Consider the following 21150-nt stretch of genomic DNA (forward strand, 5'->3'; position numbering starts at 1 on the left):
TCACAGCCATCACAATTGGGAAGCAATATCTATTTGTCTCAACTTTGTTTATTTTAGCTCTAATTTCAAATCATTATAGATATGTAAATCTCTATCATATGACATAATTTACATCACTTCCGCCCTTTTGAAACAGGAAGTGAGGTGTATAGTATGGCATGCATATCACATGCATATCACATGATGCATCCACACTTCTTTCTCTTGCTATGATTGGTCCCCAAATGAGACCACTCCCCTTTTTTGGCCTTAAATAGATAGCTCTCCACTATCATGTCACACAGTGAACAAGCCACCTCAGGTGAAACGGCCGTCTGTGTTAAGTGGTGCTGAACAGTGCACGGTTCAGCCCACCGACTATCCTGGTATCGTATTATCCATGTTAATTTTGATACTAATTTGATCTACCATCAGGTAATCTGCTAAATTCTTTTTTCTTGTCAGTTTGTTCTATTTCGTATTGACCATCGTCATAAATTATTAACGGACTTTATTAATAGTATTCAGTCCTCCTTTTCACATCTTCAATATCGATAGATGGGCAATTGAATTTCTGAACCACACCTAGTTGCTTCAACCTTGTCCTAAGATCACATATGATCTTTATCTTGGTACTTTCTTAAAAAGGAAACTTTAAGATACCTGTGTAATTCCACACCTATTTTCTACTAGTCCAGGTAACCCACCTCTCTAGTCCACTATCTGTTGTATGGTGAAAGGAGGGGGTGGGCCCTGTACTTAATTGTTTCCTATATCTCACTTATTCAGTACTCACTCATCCAAAATGCCAGTCATTTAAATTCCCGGTAATACAATAATAACTGACAGACTGTGCATTTCAATGGACAGCAGAAGTACTCCTTTGGTATGTGCCAATAACCACACACTCTCTCATTCACAATTTATGTGATATTACTGCCATATCTCTCTGGCTACGCCCAATCTCGCCTGATCTTGGAAGCTAAGCAGTGAGGAGCCTGATTAGTACCTAGATGGGAGACTACTAGGGAATCTTAGGTGCAGTAATAGATATCTTTATCCCTATGTGAAAAGCAGAAGTGTTGGAGCAACCTTTGACCCTACTGATTTCATACCTTTTTTCCTTTTCTAATTGTCTGATCTCAGACTTGTTAATCGTATCAATCACCTGTTAATATTGTTATATTCTTATCTATGTATGAAAAAACCTAAGTGTTGGAGCAATTATTGACTCTGTTGCACATTTGACCTCAGACTTGCACACATTTTGCAATTTTCTCCTTACATTGATCAGTAATCTAGAATCAGCAAATTACCTCTTACTAGGATACCAGGATATATTCATCACAATTGGCATTGGTCAACGGACCTATATTTTTAGTCTATAAAGAAATTGTTGTTATAATAAATACCATTGTGATTTATATTTGAAATCTTTTTTCTTCTTTATGTGGAAACTAATCTTTGATATTTTCATCTTAGGTGTCACTGTCACCTCATTTATATCACTTGAGAATATTTATTCTTATTTGTAATCTTTAATTTTCATATTTCTTCAGAGTCTACCTTTAGATTCCTATGATAATAGTAGAGAGAGGTCTAGATTCCCTCTTTTCCTCCTCTTTTAGAACCTTATACATGTTTGTATGTGTGTGTCTGTCAATGTACTACATTCTTATCTTATTCTAATTAAAAGTTAAGTTTTATTTAAGCGTGCCCCAACACAGAGTCTCTCTTTCCCTTTCCAAACATTACCATGTACTTTTGACTCTGGGTGCACCACCAACAACAATAACTCCTTGAATACCGTTTACAGGCATCTCTCATGCAAATGCACTGTTGGTTACAAGGGACAAATTTGATAAAGAGCCCTTTAAAAAAAGATTAATTGTAGTCCTGTGCGGCACCAAACCAATCCTTTTTCTGTTTACGTATACTGATTAAAACTTCAGTTTCTGGTCTCAGCACGGATTGGACATTTATGTCCCACTAAGCTATTTTGTGGCATAATACGATCTCAGTACACCCATTTGTCAGACACATACTCTTACCTAAGAACATATATTGTTCACCTATTTCTCAGTTCCAAAATGGCTTCCTTTAGCCTACGTAATGAACTGAGTAGTAGACACACTTCATCACAAAATGTGGAAGATATTTTCAACAGTGGAACAGACTTGCCCTCAGGGAACATAGGGTGGGACTCGGATCTCAACAAATTAAGATCATATTTGCAGAAGAGAATACGTTCATCATGGGATATTAAAACCTTGGAGAGTTATGTCAAAAACAAAATTACACCAAGAGGTCTGAGACCTAAGATCTTCCCGACCTTTCAATTAACTACTGACAGTCTAACAACAGAATGGGAAGGGGTACTCCTAAAATGTTCCCAGGACCTCATGGCCATTCTAATAAAACACAACCATCTAGTACTTAACATATGCGAGAAAGAAATAGAAGATTTGGGGAAAAGCCTTGAAGAATGGGAAACCAACACCAAATTCCAACAAACATTTGAGAAAATCAAAAAAGAATTAGAACCTTATGAATCTAAAATCATTGAGAGAAAGAAAAGTAAATTCTCCAGAGATATTAGGGATTTCAAAACAGGCAACATTTTTCATTGGAACAAAACAGTCACACGCAGGGACTATACCCAATCGCAGGACAGGTATACCTCTGAGGCAGAATCATCAGGGGGAGAAGAGTTTTCGGATCCTGGAAATACGGAAGGAGAAACCTACAATTATAGGGATAACTCCATGAATTATACATCGACTTATTTTTTAGGATCAGACAGGAGGGGAGGAAGACCCAGATTTCAACAAAGAGGAAGACGAGGAGGGGGAACAAAAAACCAACGCGAACAAACCAACTGGGAACCCAGATACTCAGTCAGAAACAACAGGAGAAAGTAACACAGGATAACAATCTGAGAGTTATTAACCTCTCAGATAAAACCTTCACTGATGATCATATCACCCTGCTGTCTAAAGGTTTATCATTCTCACCAACACAACCTCTAAATCGCTTCCTTTGGGAGAAAGATCTAAAACTCTTTGGGCGGAAATTACTTCTTAGGAAATTCTTCTCAACATGTCATGAACCTCGTTTGACGACAGAACAAAATCCAACAGAAGAATTATTCACCACTGAAGAAATAGAAGCCTTAATTGCACTGGAGGAACTCCAAACTGGTGAATTGGAATTAACAGGCCTCACGACTAGACCCAAATGTAAGAAAAAATCTACCTTCTTTCCCCCTGAACATATCTCCCCAGAAACCAGGGTATTTCAAGAATTAGTATCTCGTGACTTAGATAAAATATACCTCAAGTCTAAGTCCAAACCGCACCATAGTGATAACCTCAGCAAAATGGAAAGACGAACCTTGCGGGAGATACAGTCCTGGACGGATATAGTGATCAAACCGTCTGATAAAGGGGGAAACATAGTTATTTGGCCCAAATCAATGTACATCATTGAAGCAATGCGACAATTGGGTGACACACAATGTTACAAGCAAATCACTTTCAACCCAACCGACAATATTAGGATCGCCCTCAATAGGATTCTAGATCGAGCATTTTCCCAAGGTACACTAACCAAGGAAGAAGTTGAATACCTAACGACCCCCAAACCCAAGACACCGACATTATACCACTTACCTAAAGTTCACAAAAATATTCCTACACCACCAGGACGACCAATTGTATCAGGTAAAGGTGGGATTCTGGAAAAACCCAGTACCTTTTTGGACTTGCATTTACGACAACATGTTTTAAACCTTCCTTCGTATCTGCGTGACACAACAGACATACTTCAAAAACTACATGATGTCCAATTAGATGATCATCTACTGGTAACACTTGATGTAGAATCACTCTACACCAGCATCGAACATCAAATTGGCATAGAAGCAGTCCGATATTTTCTCGAAATGGCTGGCAACAGTGAATTCCATGACTTACTAATTGAACTTCTGAAATTTGTTCTAACAAGGAACTATTTCACCTTCAATGACAGGTTTTACCTTCAAACTCGTGGCACGGCGATGGGCGCGGCTTGTGCCCCGACCTATGCCAACCTTTACTTGGGTTGGTGGGAGAGGGAAGTTGTAATGCATCCTAATAATGAAAAATACACACGGCATGTAGTTGCATGGTGACGCTACATCAATGACATCATTCTAATTTGGGAAGGTGACCGAAAACTACTACTAACATTCATTGAGGAATTGAATACCAATGAAAATAATCTTAAACTTACACATCACATCAGTGAGGACTCAGTATGCTTTCTGGACCTTATCATTTCCAAAGCACCCAATGGTCAGATCGAAACCGAGCTTTACCGGAAAGAAACATCTACAAACAGCCTATTACATCAGACAATCGCGCATTTTCCTCCTACGGTAGAAAATATTCCTAAGGGGGAATTCTTACGTTTAAAAAGAAACTGTTCAGACCCATCAACCTTCTCACAGAAAAGTGCTGAATTGACAACCAGATTAAGGGAACGTGGCTACAGTCACAGGTCCATCAAAAAAGCTAAATGGCACACCAGCCAAACACCAAGGGACAATTTGATCTTCCCACAAACCAAAATTGGCACCACATCAGGACAAGACAACAAACTTAGATTTGTTGGCACCTTCTGTAGGGAATTTAGGGAAATACAGGATTCCATCAACAGTCATTGGCCAGTATTACTCCTAGATCATGACCTTGCAGAGACCATAGGACAAAAACCCTCCATGAGTTGGAGAAGGTCTAGAAACCTTAAAGATAAACTCACTACCAGCCATTTTTCCAAAAATCCCAAAAAACAATCAACTATTAAGGGCTCCTTTCCCTGTGGGACTTGTAAAGCATGCCAACACATGATTAAGACCACATCTGTATTTGACCGATATGGAGAAGAAAGACCAATCAATCAGTTCATCAACTGTAATGCAGTTGGGGTCGTATATTGCATATCATGTAGTTGTGACATGAAATATGTTGGCATCACTACCAGAGCCCTCAAACAACGTATCTTGGAACACATAGGGTCCATAAGAAATGCACCATCCGACTTGCAAAAAATGAAAAAACTAACGTCAGTGGCACGCCACTTCTTGAATCATCATCACGGCAATTCCAAAGAACTAAAAGCCTTCGGCTTAGAAAGAATTAACCTAGGAATACGTGGAGGAGATTTGATGCAAGAATTACTGAAACATGAATCCGAATGGACTTTCAAATTGGACTGTCTTGCACCTAAGGGTATGAATGAACAAATCAATTACGGAATCTTTATGTGATTCATATCATACCACTAAGGATCCAAATCACACAGAATTCCTATTTCACCTTTTACTTACCATTTATTTCTCTTCATCTACTAGATAATTACACACGCTATTCCACAATCTTTGTTTCACCCACACTTTCATTTCATATTGGTTCACATTGTAAGTTCATACTTAAACCCCAGTTTCATTTTTCTAACTGGTTCCTCTCCTTTCACCTTCTTAAAACTACTTTTTCAGCCCTTCCTCTCTCCAACATCTCACCATCCCCAAACCCTCCCCCCCCGACCCCACCTCCTTTTCCCCTCCCCTTTCCCTCTCCCCCCCCATGTTCATCTCCCCTGTTCCCACATCACTCACTACAACTGTTTTCACCCATTTTTTATATCACTCCACCAATCAAGGCATTAACAACCATTTTCACTTTATCACATTTCATTTCTATGATCCATAAATTCATGTGGTCCTAAACCATTTACTCTTTCCCCATTTTCCAACCTTCAATTAAGTCTATCACAGTACAATTAGATGATAATTTTCCACTTCAATATGTCATCACAATCCTTTATTTCATTTTATCAGCACCTAGGAATCAATAAGTATTCTAACATAAACCCCGCCCAGTCAGATCATAAATTCAAGGTACTATATGACCATGACTTTTGTTATCTTTATCATCAATATTTAACTCCTCCACAAACCTTAATTCTCAGAATCATTGTTGATTAAATATATCTGATCTACACTAGGATCAAGGCAGCATTTAACCTTTATCAAGAAGAAATTTTCTCAACTTCATTATTACATACCCTTAATAATAACTGTGAGCAGCAAAAACATGTTTAGGTAATTTCCGGTCACGGAGAAACCTCTCCGTTTATGGTCCCATCACCATGACTACCAAACAGGAAGTGAGGTAGTTCTGCTGGTCCACACTTCCGTTAACCATCCCTCAATTATACCCTGAGAGGAAATGATGCGCCCTGACGCCACTTCCGGTCACGGAGTTAGTACTCAGAGTACAACAGATTCACTCCGCTCATATAAGGTGTTCCCCATTATCTACTCTATTCCTGCAGAATAACTAAACCCAATATGGAACCTATTCAGTCGCGCACACAATTAAAACTTCACGGTCAAACGCCACCTCCGGGTTCCGTAACCGGAAGTGACGCGTCATCACAGTGGGACACAATTTCCGGTCACGGAGTTAGTACTCCGAGTACAACAGATCCACTCTGGTCATATAAGGTGTTCCCCATTATCTATTCTACTTTTGCAGAATAATCTAACCCATTATGTAACCTATTCAGTCGCGCACACAATTATAACTTCATGGACACACGCCACCTCCGGGTTCCGTAACCGGAAGTGACGCGTCATCACAGTGTGACGCAATTTCTCGATAATAGACCTCAGGTTACGTGGTCTTATTTTTCACAGCCATCACAATTGGGTAGCAATATCTATTTGTCTCAACTATGTTTATTTTAGCTCTAATTTCAAATCATTATAGATATGTAAATCTCTATCATATGACATAATTTACATCACTTCCGCCCTTTTGAAACAGGAAGTGAGGTGTATAGTATGGCATGCATATCACATGCATATCACATGATGCATCCACACTTCTTTCTCTTGCTATGATTGGTCCCCAAATGAGACCACTCCCCTTTTTTGGCCTTAAATAGATAGCTCTCCACTATCATGTCACACAGTGAACAAGCCACCTCAGGTGAAACGGCCGTCAGTGTTAAGTGGTGCTGAACAGTGCACGGTTCAGCCCACCGACTATCCTGGTATCGTATTATCCATGTTAATTTTGATACTAATTTGATCTACCATCAGGTAATCTGCTAAATTCTTTTTTCTTGTCAGTTTGTTCTATTTCGTATTGACCATCGTCATAAATTATTAACGGACTTTATTAATAGTATTCAGTCCTCCTTTTCACATCTTCAATATCGATAGATGGGCAATTGAATTTCTGAACCACACCTAGTTGCTTCAACCTTGTCCTAAGATCACATATGATCTTTATCTTGGTACTTTCTTAAAAAGGAAACTTTAAGATACCTGTGTAATTCCACACCTATTTTCTACTAGTCCAGGTAACCCACCTCTCTAGTCCACTATCTGTTGTATGGTGAAAGGAGGGGGTGGGCCCTGTACTTAATTGTTTCCTATATCTCACTTATTCAGTACTCACTCATCCAAAATGCCAGTCATTTAAATTCCCGGTAATACAATAATAACTGACAGACTGTGCATTTCAATGGACAGCAGAAGTACTCCTTTGGTATGTGCCAATAACCACACACTCTCTCATTCACAATTTATGTGATATTACTGCCATATCTCTCTGGCTACGCCCAATCTCGCCTGATCTTGGAAGCTAAGCAGTGAGGAGCCTGATTAGTACCTAGATGGGAGACTACTAGGGAATCTTAGGTGCAGTAATAGATATCTTTATCCCTATGTGAAAAGCAGAAGTGTTGGAGCAACCTTTGACCCTACTGATTTCATACCTTTTTTCCTTTTCTAATTGTCTGATCTCAGACTTGTTAATCGTATCAATCACCTGTTAATATTGTTATATTCTTATCTATGTATGAAAAAACCTAAGTGTTGGAGCAATTATTGACTCTATTGCACATTTGACCTCAGACTTGCACACATTTTGCAATTTTCTCCTTACATTGATCAGTAATCTAGAATCAGCAAATTACCTCTTACTAGGATACCAGGATATATTCATCACAATTGGCATTGGTCAACGGACCTATATTTTTAGTCTAGAAAGAAATTGTTGTTATAATAAATACCATTGTGATTTATATTTGAAATCTTTTTTCTTCTTTATGTGGAAACTAATCTTTGATATTTTCATCTTAGGTGTCACTGTCACCTCATTTATATCACTTGAGAATATTTATTCTTATTTGTAATCTTTAATTTTCATATTTCTTCAGAGTCTACCTTTAGATTCCTATGATAATAGTAGAGAGAGGTCTAGATTCCCTCTTTTCCTCCTCTTTTAGAACCTTATACATGTTTGTATGTGTGTGTCTGTCAATGTACTACATTCTTATCTTATTCTAATTAAAAGTTAAGTTTTATTTAAGCGTGCCCCAACACAGAGTCTCTCTTTCCCTTTCCAAACATTACCATGTACTTTTGACTCTGGGTGCACCACCAACAACAATAACTCCTTGAATACCGTTTACAGGCATCTCTCATGCAAATGCACTGTTGGTTACAAGGGACAAATTTGATAAAGAGCCCTTTAAAAAAAGATTAATTGTAGTCCTGTGCGGCACCAAACCAATCCTTTTTCTGTTTACGTATACTGATTAAAACTTCAGTTTCTGGTCTCAGCACGGATTGGACATTTATGTCCCACTAAGCTATTTTGTGGCATAATACGATCTCAGTACACCCATTTGTCAGACACATACTCTTACCTAAGAACATATATTGTTCACCTATTTCTCAGTTCCAAAATGGCTTCCTTTAGCCTACGTAATGAACTGAGTAGTAGACACACTTCATCACAAAATGTGGAAGATATTTTCAACAGTGGAACAGACTTGCCCTCAGGGAACATAGGGTGGGACTCGGATCTCAACAAATTAAGATCATATTTGCAGAAGAGAATACGTTCATCATGGGATATTAAAACCTTGGAGAGTTATGTCAAAAACAAAATTACACCAAGAGGTCTGAGACCTAAGATCTTCCCGACCTTTCAATTAACTACTGACAGTCTAACAACAGAATGGGAAGGGGTACTCCTAAAATGTTCCCAGGACCTCATGGCCATTCTAATAAAACACAACCATCTAGTACTTAACACATGCGAGAAAGAAATAGAAGATTTGGGGAAAAGCCTTGAAGAATGGGAAACCAACACCAAATTCCAACAAACATTTGAGAAAATAAAAAAAGAATTAGAACCTTATGAATCTAAAATCATTGAGAGAAAGAAAAGTAAATTCTCCAGAGATATTAGGGATTTCAAAACAGGCAACATTTTTCATTGGAACAAAACAGTCACACGCAGGGACTATACCCAATCGCAGGACAGGTATACCTCTGAGGCAGAATCATCAGGGGGAGAAGAGTTTTCGGATCCTGGAAATACGGAAGGAGAAACCTACAATTATAGGGATAACTCCATGAATTATACATCGACTCATTTTTTAGGATCAGACAGGAGGGGAGGAAGACCCAGATTTCAACAAAGAGGAAGACGAGGAGGGGGAACAAAAAACCAACGCGAACAAACCAACTGGGAACCCAGATACTCAGTCAGAAACAACAGGAGAAAGTAACACAGGATAACAATCTGAGAGTTATTAACCTCTCAGATAAAACCTTCACTGATGATCATATCACCCTGCTGTCTAAAGGTTTATCATTCTCACCAACACAACCTCTAAATCGCTTCCTTTGGGAGAAAGATCTAAAACTCTTTGGGCGGAAATTACTTCTTAGGAAATTCTTCTCAACATGTCATGAACCTCGTTTGACGACAGAACAAAATCCAACAGAAGAATTATTCACCACTGAAGAAATAGAAGCCTTAATTGCACTGGAGGAACTCCAAACTGGTGAATTGGAATTAACAGGCCTCACGACTAGACCCAAATGTAAGAAAAAATCTACCTTCTTTCCCCCTGAACATATCTCCCCAGAAACCAGGGTATTTCAAGAATTAGTATCTCGTGACTTAGATAAAATATACCTCAAGTCTAAGTCCAAACCGCACCATAGTGATAACCTCAGCAAAATGGAAAGACGAACCTTGCGGGAGATACAGTCCTGGACGGATATAGTGATCAAACCGTCTGATAAAGGGGGAAACATAGTTATTTGGCCCAAATCAATGTACATCATTGAAGCAATGCGACAATTGGGTGACACACAATGTTACAAGCAAATCACTTTCAACCCAACCGACAATATTAGGATCGCCCTCAATAGGATTCTAGATCGAGCATTTTCCCAAGGTACACTAACCAAGGAAGAAGTTGAATACCTAACGACCCCCAAACCCAAGACACCGACATTATACCACTTACCTAAAGTTCACAAAAATATTCCTACACCACCAGGACGACCAATTGTATCAGGTAAAGGTGGGATTCTGGAAAAACCCAGTACCTTTTTGGACTTGCATTTACGACAACATGTTTTAAACCTTCCTTCGTATCTGCGTGACACAACAGACATACTTCAAAAACTACATGATGTCCAATTAGATGATCATCTACTGGTAACACTTGATGTAGAATCACTCTACACCAGCATCGAACATCAAATTGGCATAGAAGCAGTCCGATATTTTCTCGAAATGGCTGGCAACAGTGAATTCCATGACTTACTAATTGAACTTCTGAAATTTGTTCTAACAAGGAACTATTTCACCTTCAATGACAGGTTTTACCTTCAAACTCATGGCACGGCGATGGGCGCGGCTTGTGCCCCGACCTATGCCAACCTTTACTTGGGTTGGTGGGAGAGGGAAGTTGTAATGCATCCTAATAATGAAAAATACACACGGCATGTAGTTGCATGGTGACGCTACATCGATGACATCATTCTAATTTGGGAAGGTGACCGAAAACTACTACTAACATTCATTGAGGAATTGAATACCAATGAAAATGATCTTAAACTTACACATCACATCAGTGAGGACTCAGTATGCTTTCTGGACCTTATCATTTCCAAAGCACCCAATGGTCAGATCGAAACCGAGCTTTACCGGAAAGAAACATCTACAAACAGCCTATTACATCAGACAATCGCGCATTTTCCTCCTACGGTAGAAAATATTCCTAAGGGGGAATTCTTACGTTTAAAAAGAAACTGTTCAGACCCATCAACCTTCTCACAGAAAAGTGCTGAATTGACAACCAGATTAAGGGAACGTGGCTACAGTCACAGGTCCATCAAAAAAGCTAAATGGCACACCAGCCAAACACCAAGGGACAATTTGATCTTCCCACAAACCAAAATTGGCACCACATCAGGACAAGACAACAAACTTAGATTTGTTGGCACCTTCTGTAGGGAATTTAGGGAAATACAGGATTCCATCAACAGTCATTGGCCAGTATTACTCCTAGATCATGACCTTGCAGAGACCATAGGACAAAAACCCTCCATGAGTTGGAGAAGGTCTAGAAACCTTAAAGATAAACTCACTACCAGCCATTTTTCCAAAAATCCCAAAAAACAATCAACTATTAAGGGCTCCTTTCCCTGTGGGACTTGTAAAGCATGCCAACACATGATTAAGACCACATCTGTATTTGACCGATATGGAGAAGAAAGACCAATCAATCAGTTCATCAACTGTAATGCAGTTGGGGTCGTATATTGCATATCATGTAGTTGTGACATGAAATATGTTGGCATCACTACCAGAGCCCTCAAACAACGTATCTTGGAACACGTAGGGTCCATAAGAAATGCACCATCCGACTTGCAAAAAATGAAAAAACTAACGTCAGTGGCACGCCACTTCTTGAATCATCATCACGGCAATTCCAAAGAACTAAAAGCCTTCGGCTTAGAAAGAATTAACCTAGGAATACGTGGAGGAGATTTGATGCAAGAATTACTGAAACATGAATCCGAATGGACTTTCAAATTGGACTGTCTTGCACCTAAGGGTATGAATGAACAAATCAATTACGGAATCTTTATGTGATTCATATCATACCACTAAGGATCCAAATCACACAGAATTCCTATTTCACCTTTTACTTACCATTTATTTCTCTTCATCTACTAGATAATTACACACGCTATTCCACAATCTTTGTTTCACCCACACTTTCATTTCATATTGGTTCACATTGTAAGTTCATACTTAAACCCCAGTTTCATTTTTCTAACTGGCTCCTCTCCTCTCACCTTCCTAAAACTACTTTTTCAGCCCTTCCTCTCTCCAACATCTCACCATCCCCAAACCCTCCCCCCCGCCCCCTTTATCACATTTCATTTCTATGATCCATAAATTCATGTGGTCCTAAACCATTTACTCTTTCCCCATTTTCCAACCTTCAATTAAGTCTATCACAGTACAATTAGATGATAATTTTCCACTTCAATATGTCATCACAATCCTTTATTTCATTTTACCAGCACCTAGGAATCAATAAGTATTCTAACATAAACCCCGCCCAGTCAGATCATAAAGTCAAGGTACTATATGACCATGACTTTTGTTATCTTTATCATCAATATTTAACTCCTCCACAAACCTTAATTCTCAGAATCATTGTTGATTAAATATATCTGATCTACACTAGGATCAAGGCAGCATTTAACCTTTATCAAGAAGAAATTTTCTCAACTTCATTATTACATACCCTTAATAATAACTGTGAGCAGCAAAAACATATGTTTAGGTAATTTCCGGTCACGGAGAAACCTCTCCGTTTATGGTCCCATCACCATGACTACCAAACAGGAAGTGAGGTAGTTCTGCTGGTCCACACTTCCGTTAACCATCCCTCAATTATACCCCGAGAGGAAATGATGCGCCCTGACGCCACTTCCGGTCACGAAGTTAGTACTCCGAGTACAACAGATTCACTCCGCTCATATAAGGTGTTCCCCATTATCTACTCTATTCCTGCAGAATAACTAAACCCAATATGGAACCTATTCAGTCGCGCACACAATTAAAACTTCACGGTCAAACGCCACCTCCGGGTTCCGTAACCGGAAGTGACGCGTCATCACAGTGGGACACAATTTCCGGTCACGGAGTTAGTACTCCGAGTACAACAGATCCACTCTGGTCATATAAGGTGTTCCCCATTATCTATTCTACTTTTGCAGAATAATCTAACCCATTATGTAACCTATTCAGTCGCGCACACAATTATAACTTCATGGACACACGCCACCTCCGGGTTCCGTAACCGGAAGTGACGCGTCATCACAGTGTGACGCAATTTCTCGATAATAGACCTCAGGTTACGTGGTCTTATTTTTCACAGCCATCACAATTGGGTAGCAATATCTATTTGTCTCAACTTTGTTTATTTTAGCTCTAATTTCAAATCATTATAGATATGTAAATCTCTATCATATGACATAATTTACATCACTTCCGCCCTTTTGAAACAGGAAGTGAGGTGTATAGTATGACATGCATATCACATGCATATCACATGATGCATCCACACTTCTTTCTCTTGCTATGATTGGTCCCCAAATGAGACCACTCCCCTTTTTTGGCCTTAAATAGATAGTTCTCCACTATCATGTCACACAGTGAACAAGCCACCTCAGGTGAAACGGCCGTCTGTGTTAAGTGGTGCTGAACAGTGCACGGTTCAGCCCACCGACTATCCTGGTATCGTATTATCCATGTTAATTTTGATACTAATTTGATCTACCATCAGGTAATCTGCTAAATTCTTTTTTCTTGTCAGTTTGTTCTATTTCGTATTGACCATCGTCATAAATTATTAACGGACTTTATTAATAGTATTCAGTCCTCCTTTTCACATCTTCAATATCGATAGATGGGCAATTGAATTTCTGAACCACACCTAGTTGCTTCAACCTTGTCCTAAGATAACATATGATTATAGGATCTTTATCTTGGTACTTTCTTAAAAAGGAAACTTTAAGATACCTGTGTAATTCCACACCTATTTTCTACTAGTCCAGGTAACCCACCTCTCTCGTCCACTATCTGTTGTATGGTGAAAGGAGGGGGTGGGCCCTGTACTTAATTGTTTCCTATATCTCACTTATTCAGTACTCACTCATCCAAAATGCCAGTCATTTAAATTCCCGGTAATACAATAATAACTGACAGACTGTGCATTTCAATGGACAGCAGAAGTACTCCTTTGGTATGTGCCAATAACCACACACTCTCTCATTCACAATTTATGTGATATTACTGCCATATCTCTCTGGCTACGCCCAATCTCGCCTGATCTTGGAAGCTAAACAGTGAGGAGCCTGATTAGTACCTAGATGGGAGACTACTAGGGAATCTTAGGTGCAGTAATAGATATCTTTATCCCTATGTGAAAAGCAGAAGTGTTGGAGCAACCTTTGACCCTACTGATTTCATACCTTTTTTCCTTTTCTAATTGTCTGATCTCAGACTTGTTAATCGTATCAATCACCTGTTAATATTGTTATATTCTTATCTATGTATGCAAAACCTAAGTGTTGGAGCAATTATTGACTCTATTGCACATTTGACCTCAGACTTGCACACATTTTGCAATTTTCTCCTTACATTGATCAGTAATCTAGAATCAGCAAATTACCTCTTACTAGGATACCAGGATATATTCATCACAATTGGCATTGGTCAACGGACCTATATTTTTAGTCTATAAAGAAATTGTTGTTATAATAAATACCATTGTGATTTATATTTGAAATCTTTTTTCTTCTTTATGTGGAAACTAATCTTTGATATTTTCATCTTAGGTGTCACTGTCACCTCATTTATATCACTTGAGAATATTTATTCTTATTTGTAATCTTTAATTTTCATATTTCTTCAGAGTCTACCTTTAGATTCCTATGATTATAGCAGAGAGAGGTCTAGATTCCCTCTTCCTCCTCTTTTAGAACCTTATACATGTTTGTATGTGTGTGTCTGTCAATGTACTACATTCTTATCTTATTCTAATTAAAAGTTAAGTTTTATTTAAGCGTGCCCCAACACAGAGTCTCTCTTTCCCTCTCCAAACATTACCATGGACCTAGAGGCGGTCATCTCTACATACAAACAAATGAGACAATTGTTTTGAGCGCAAGCTTCTTTGGAGAAAAGTACATCCAATATACTTATAATTCAGATTTTTTTTTACCCCAAAATGTGTATTCTTACATGGAGTGGTTTAATAGAGGAGGGGGCCTGTGTACAGCCACCATGCGAGACCCACTCTCTGGCTGCCCAATTGCAGAGTCTACTACTGCACATGTGCAGGTCTCCGGGAACATGGCGTCTGCACGGTATTCACAATGATTTCCCTACTGTGCATGGCAACACCATTTTCCCAGTGATTTCTGCAGATGTGGTGCCAGAGTCCAGAAAGGTAAGTATACTTCATGGTTACAGGGTGTTCAGTTTGGACCCCAATGGACCCAATGGTCTGTGTGCATGATGCTCACAAATGATATGCCAATAGAGCTTATACGAACTGATTCATTTACCAGTAAGGTAATTGGGCTGTGAGAGGAAACCGGGCGACTCTAAGGAAACTCATAAAAACATTAGAACATATAAATCCACGACAAGAGAGCCCTGATAAGATTGGAACCCATAACCCCAGTGATGTGAGGTAGATTTATGCATCAGCATACTTGTCTCAGTATGCCTGTAAAATAAAGGCAATATAATTCAGCAAGAAGATTATTGATGTTACAAATAAAATGGAAAATGCATGAGCCAAGAGAGTTGGGCAACTAGTCGGTGGCAATAGTGTTCTAGAACTGGTATAATACTAGGAAGGAAGAAAATCAGATGCTGTAGTAATTTAAGGAATAGATAATACATACCTCCCAATATTGGATACCTCAGCAGTGGGAGTTGGGAGGTGGCACACTGGAAGCATGGTCAACCCTCTGGTGGGAAGTTTTGGGGGATTTTAAATCACATTTGTATGATGAACGCTATAAAGACACCTCTATAGCCTGTGGAAATGCAGCAACTCCCAATTCCCTATGTTCCCTTGGAAATCTGGACAAATTTTGGAAGGTATGGTTACAATTGGGTAGGTGACAATTAGGGCAACAGATAAGTCAGTGACCTTATACAGTGAAACAAATAAGAAGGAGGATAGGGAGTAGAATGTGCTAGGGTCATTAACTATAGTCAGGGCCGGCCTGAGGCCAAATTATTTGGTAAGCGATTATATACTATACATCGGTGCCTCTAGAGTACTTTTGGCACGTACCTGAAAAAATTAATGGGGCGTGGCCTCATAGGAAAAGTTCAGTGGTAGTGCCTCTTACACGTTATGCCATAAAAATTCCATGAAACCTACAGCTCCCAGCAGCCCTTGGAGCAGCAAGGACTGCTGGGAGCTGTAGATTATTTGGAGTTGCCTCATTGATCTGTCATGTAGTGCAGTGCTACACTGGCGCAAATAACACTTCCTGCTATTCGTGTCTCCGAGCAGGCACTACCCAGAAGAGCAGACAAGCAGGGCCAGCTCCAGGCCTACTAGCACCCTGAGCGAGATTTTTTAGGAGCGCCCCCCCCCCAATGACAAGGGAAGAGGAGGGTGTTGGCATACACGCTCCCGAAACAGTAGGCATTCCCTCGCAACAAGGGTGTGGCCTTGGTCTGAAAGGAAATGCGGTATCCATATGACAAGATGAGTGCTGTCTTGAAGAAGTCCCCTTGAGCTGTGGTCTCATAAGGAAGAGACGTAGCCACACAATAATGCCACCAATTCAAATTACACAGTAGCACAATCTTATTCAAATTACACCGCACGTAGTACCCCTGATTTATATTACACCACATGCTGTAGTAGAGTACCTTTTTTCGTGTTACGTCACACAGTAGTGCCCCTTAGTCACGTTATGCTGCCCAATAGTACAATGCCCACAGTAAAAGTGCCTCCTACACATAACGTCCAGAGTAGTAGTGCCACACTCTGCCAACAGCAGTGGTGCCCCTAACACATAATTCCCACAATAGTAGTGCCACACACAATGCCAACAGTAGTAGTGCCATACACAATGCCCACAGTAGTGGTACCACATGCAATGCCCACTGTAGTAGTGCCACACCACAGTAGCAGTGCCCAGCGGAGGGGGAGGAGAGAGGAAGGAGTGTCCACCGGCGCTGCTGTCACAGGTGTTGCGGGGAGGAGAGAGGAAGCCAAAGGGACCTCACATGGGGAGCCACCACTACAGGTCCTGTGTCGGCACCGAACCACAGCCCAGCCACTGCATCAGCACATTGGCCACCAACCGTGTTGGCCATGTGGCCGTCACTGTCATAAAGAGTTAAGCCCCTGTGTTCCAGTGGACTGAAGAGCTGTCACTGCCATACAATCATGCCTCCACAAAGCTCTCTGTACAGAGGTACCTACCTATCTGTGCCCACCTGAGCATCCAAACCTATACCTCTGCCACCCCCTGTGTCCCCGGTACCTGCCAGCAGAGTCCATGACACCAGAGATAAAAGTCCCAGCACAGTGATGAACGGTCCCACCATCTCAGTGGCTGCAGTGTCCCGGGCAGCAGTAACAGAGCTGCCACGTGTGACTGCGGACGGGGGTCTTTCCTCTGGGTGGGGTGCCCCGTGTGACATAATATGTAACTTAACCGTGCATGTCAGAGGTGGAATGGGAGCTCCGCTGTAAAACCCCAGTGCAGTATACAGAGTAGCAGTCATAGGCGTGCGCATGGGGGGTGCCTGGTGCGCACAGGCACCCCCTAATGTCCGGCACCCCCCGCACGTCTGGCGCCTATGATCCATTGTGCTGCCGATGTGAAGATGTGGCGCCGCCAGCAGCTCTGCAGTCGCACATCTGAGCAGAGCCGCCTGCGGTAGCACCGGGGCGGGTGCACTGCGGGCTGCGGCGCGGGCACTGTGACTGTTGGTGGGGCACTGTAGTCAGCGTATGTATGACAGCCCCTAAGAAATATGGCGGCCGCTCCGGGAGGACGGCTGCTGCGCATGCCCGGCTGCAGCAGCTCCTCCTCCCATGGTCCTTTGCGGAGTCAGTGAGACTCCGGGCACTGCGCCACCACTGAGCCTGGACCCTGCTAGTATTCTGTCAGAAGAGGAGGACGTACCATACAACCGATCCCCACATATAAGTGATCACCAGCAATACATGTGGGCCCGGGGGCGGGGCGGAACGGAGAGCCGCGAGTGCTGTCAGAGCAGTGTACACTGCTTCCTCTCCCCTCTCTTTCTCCTCAACGCTGCAGGTCATCAGAAATTATGGTGGAGCCGATGGAAGCACCTTTATTCAGGATCTGCAGCTCTGATCTGCTGCGTCCTGTGTGCTGCCTGAGCTCCTCCTCCGCTGGGTGCAGCTCATTCACAATCTGAGGTGAGCATTGCTGCGCTGCTCCATCATCTATTATCACTGTAGCTAAAGCCTGTGTATGTGTGCCCCCATATCCCTCACCCCCCCCCCCCCCCCCCAGTATGTGCGTCCCCATATCTCTCACCCGGCCCCACTGTGTGTGTCCCCGTATCTCTCATCCACCCCACTGTATGTGTACCCCCATGTCCCTCACCCGGCCCCACTGTGTGTGTCATAAATATCCCTCACCCGGCCCCACTGTGTGCTTCCACATATCCCTCACCTGGCCCTACTGTGTGTCCCCAAAACCCTCACCCACCCCCCTGTATGTGTACCCTCATGTCCCTCCCCGGGTCCCCAGTATGTGTGTCCCCATATCCCTCACCTGGCCCCACTATATGTGTCCCCATATCCCTCACCCAGCCCCACTATGTGTGTCCCCATAACCCTCACCCACCCCCCTGTATGTGTACCCCAATGTCCCTCACCTTGCCCCCAGTATGTGTGTCCCCATATCCCTCACCTGGCCCCACTATGTGTGTCCCCATATCCCTCACCTACCCACCACTGTGTGCGTCCCCATATCTCTCACCCAGCCCCACTGTGATGCGTCCCCATATCCCTCACCCGGCCCCACTGTGATGCGTCCCCATATACCTCACCCGGCCCCACTGTGTGAGTCCCCATATCCCTCACCCACCCACCACTGTGTGCGTCCCCATATCCCTCACCCGGCCCCACTGTGTGCGTCCCCATATCCCTCACCCGGCCCCACTGTATGCATCCCCATATCCCTCACCCGGCCCCACTGTGTGCTTCCCCATATCCCTCACCGGCCCCACTGTGTGCGTACCCATATCCCTCACCCGGCCCCACTGTGTGTGTCATAAATATCCCTCACCCGGCCCCACTGTGTGCTTCCACATATCCCTCACCCGGCCCCACTGTGTGTCCCCGTAACCCTCACCCACCCCCCTGTATGTGTACCCCCATGTCCCCCACCGGGTCCCCAGTATGTATGTCCCCATATCCCTCACCTGTCCCCACTATGTGTGTCCCCATAACCCTCACCCACCCCCCTGTATGTGTACCCCAATGTCCCTCACGTGCCCCCAGTATGTGTGTCCCCATATCCTTCACCTGGCCCCACTATGTGTGTCCCCATATCCCTCACCTACCCACCACTGTGTGCGTCCCCATATCTCTCACCCAGCCCCACTGTGTGCGTCCCCATATCCCTCATCCGGCCCCACTGTGTGCGTCCACATATCCCTCACCCGGCCCCACTGTGTGCGTCCCCATATCCCTCACCCGGCCCCACTGTATGCATACCCATATCCCTCACCCGACCGCACTGTGTGCGTCCCCATATCCCTCACCCGGCCCCACTGTGTGCGTCCCCATATCCCTCACCCGGCCCCACTGTATGCATACCCATATCCCTCACCCGACCGCACTGTGTGCGTCCCCATATCCCTCACCCGACCGCACTGTGTGCGTCCCCATATCCCTCACCCGGCCCCACTGTGTGCGTCCCCATATCCCTCACCCGGCCCCACTGTGTGCGTCCCCATATCCATCACCCGGACCCACTGTGTGCATCCCCATATTCCTCACGCGGCCCCACTGAGTGCGTCCACATATCCCTCACCCACCCCCCTGTATGTGTACCCCCATGTCCTTCACCGTTCCCCCACTATGTGTGTCCCCATATCCCTCACCTGGCCCCACTATGTGTGTCCCCGTAACCCTCACCTAGCCCCTGTATGTGTACCCCCATGTCCCCCACCGGGTCCCCAGTATGTGTGTCCCCATATCCCTCACCTGGCCCCACTATGTGTGTCCCCGTAACCCTCACCCACCCCTGTATGTGTACCCCCATGTCCCCCACTGGGCCCCCAGTATGTGTGTCCCCATATCCCTCACCCGGCTGCAGGTGACAGTGACAGAGGGGCAGGTGACAGACTCACTCATCCCGCTGTTAGCAAACATGACACTTGGCTTTTGAACCTGTTTATTGTGTATTTGCTTAGTGCCAGAGAACACAAAGAGCAGCTGCACTTTATGGCCCCTAGCAGAACTGGCTTCAATGGCTGTAAATTTTCATTGTTTCTGAATGAGCCCTCACTTACTGAGCCTGCAGAGTTCTCATTCTGACTAGGGCCCAGATTTATCAAACCTTGTAGAGTGGTAAATAGCACGGAGATAAAGTGCCAACCAACCAGCTCCTAACTGTCATCTTACAGTCTGTGTTTGAAAAATGACAGGTGCTGATTGGTTGTTACGTTATCATGTGCAATTCATCACTCTCTAAATCTTTCTAAATCTGGGCCTAAGTGGCTCTGCCAGGCAAAACGTGTGCAAATGTGTAATGAGCTCTACCTGGCGTAATGTGTATAAGGGGCTACCTGGTATAATGGGCTCTACCTGGCGTAATGTGTATAAGGAGCTACCTTGTATAATGTGTATAATGAGCTCTACCTGGCGTAATGTGTATAAGCGGTTCTACCTGGCATAATGTGTATATCTACTTGGCGTAATGTGTATAAGGGGCTACCTGGTATAATAGACTCTACCTGGCGTAATGTATATAAGGGGCTACCTGGTATAATAGGCTCTACCTGACTTAATGTGTATAAGTGGCTCTACCTGACATAATCTGTATAAGAGGTTACCTGACATATTGTGCATAATGAGCTCTACCTGGCCTAATGTGTATAAGGGGTTACCTGGCATCATGTGTATAATGGGCTTTACCTGGAGTAATGTGTATAAGTGGCTCTACCTGGCATAGGGGGTCATTCCGAGTTGATCGCT

General features: G+C 42.9%; 1 long non-coding RNA gene and 3 pseudogenes across 1 annotated transcript in view; all 4 read left to right on the forward strand.

Moving 5' to 3' along the window:
- The first annotated feature begins 910 nt into the window (after positions 1–910).
- Positions 911–1029, forward strand: LOC134971087 (5S ribosomal RNA; annotated as a pseudogene).
- Positions 1030–7622: 6593 nt separating this feature from the next.
- On the forward strand, positions 7623–7741 carry LOC134971100 (5S ribosomal RNA; annotated as a pseudogene).
- Positions 7742–14211: 6470 nt separating this feature from the next.
- Positions 14212–14330, forward strand: LOC134971184 (5S ribosomal RNA; annotated as a pseudogene).
- A 3411-nt stretch (positions 14331–17741) lies between these two features.
- Positions 17742–21150, forward strand: part of LOC134970169 (uncharacterized) — a 36993-nt gene continuing 33584 nt past the window's right edge. Inside the window, exon 1 of the long non-coding RNA XR_010189709.1 lies at positions 17742–18357. This is a non-coding gene — a long non-coding RNA (uncharacterized LOC134970169). The remainder of the gene's footprint in view (positions 18358–21150) is intronic.

The sequence above is a fragment of the Pseudophryne corroboree genome, chromosome 11, assembly GCF_028390025.1.
Source record: "Pseudophryne corroboree isolate aPseCor3 chromosome 11, aPseCor3.hap2, whole genome shotgun sequence".
NCBI lineage: Eukaryota > Metazoa > Chordata > Amphibia > Anura > Myobatrachidae > Pseudophryne > Pseudophryne corroboree.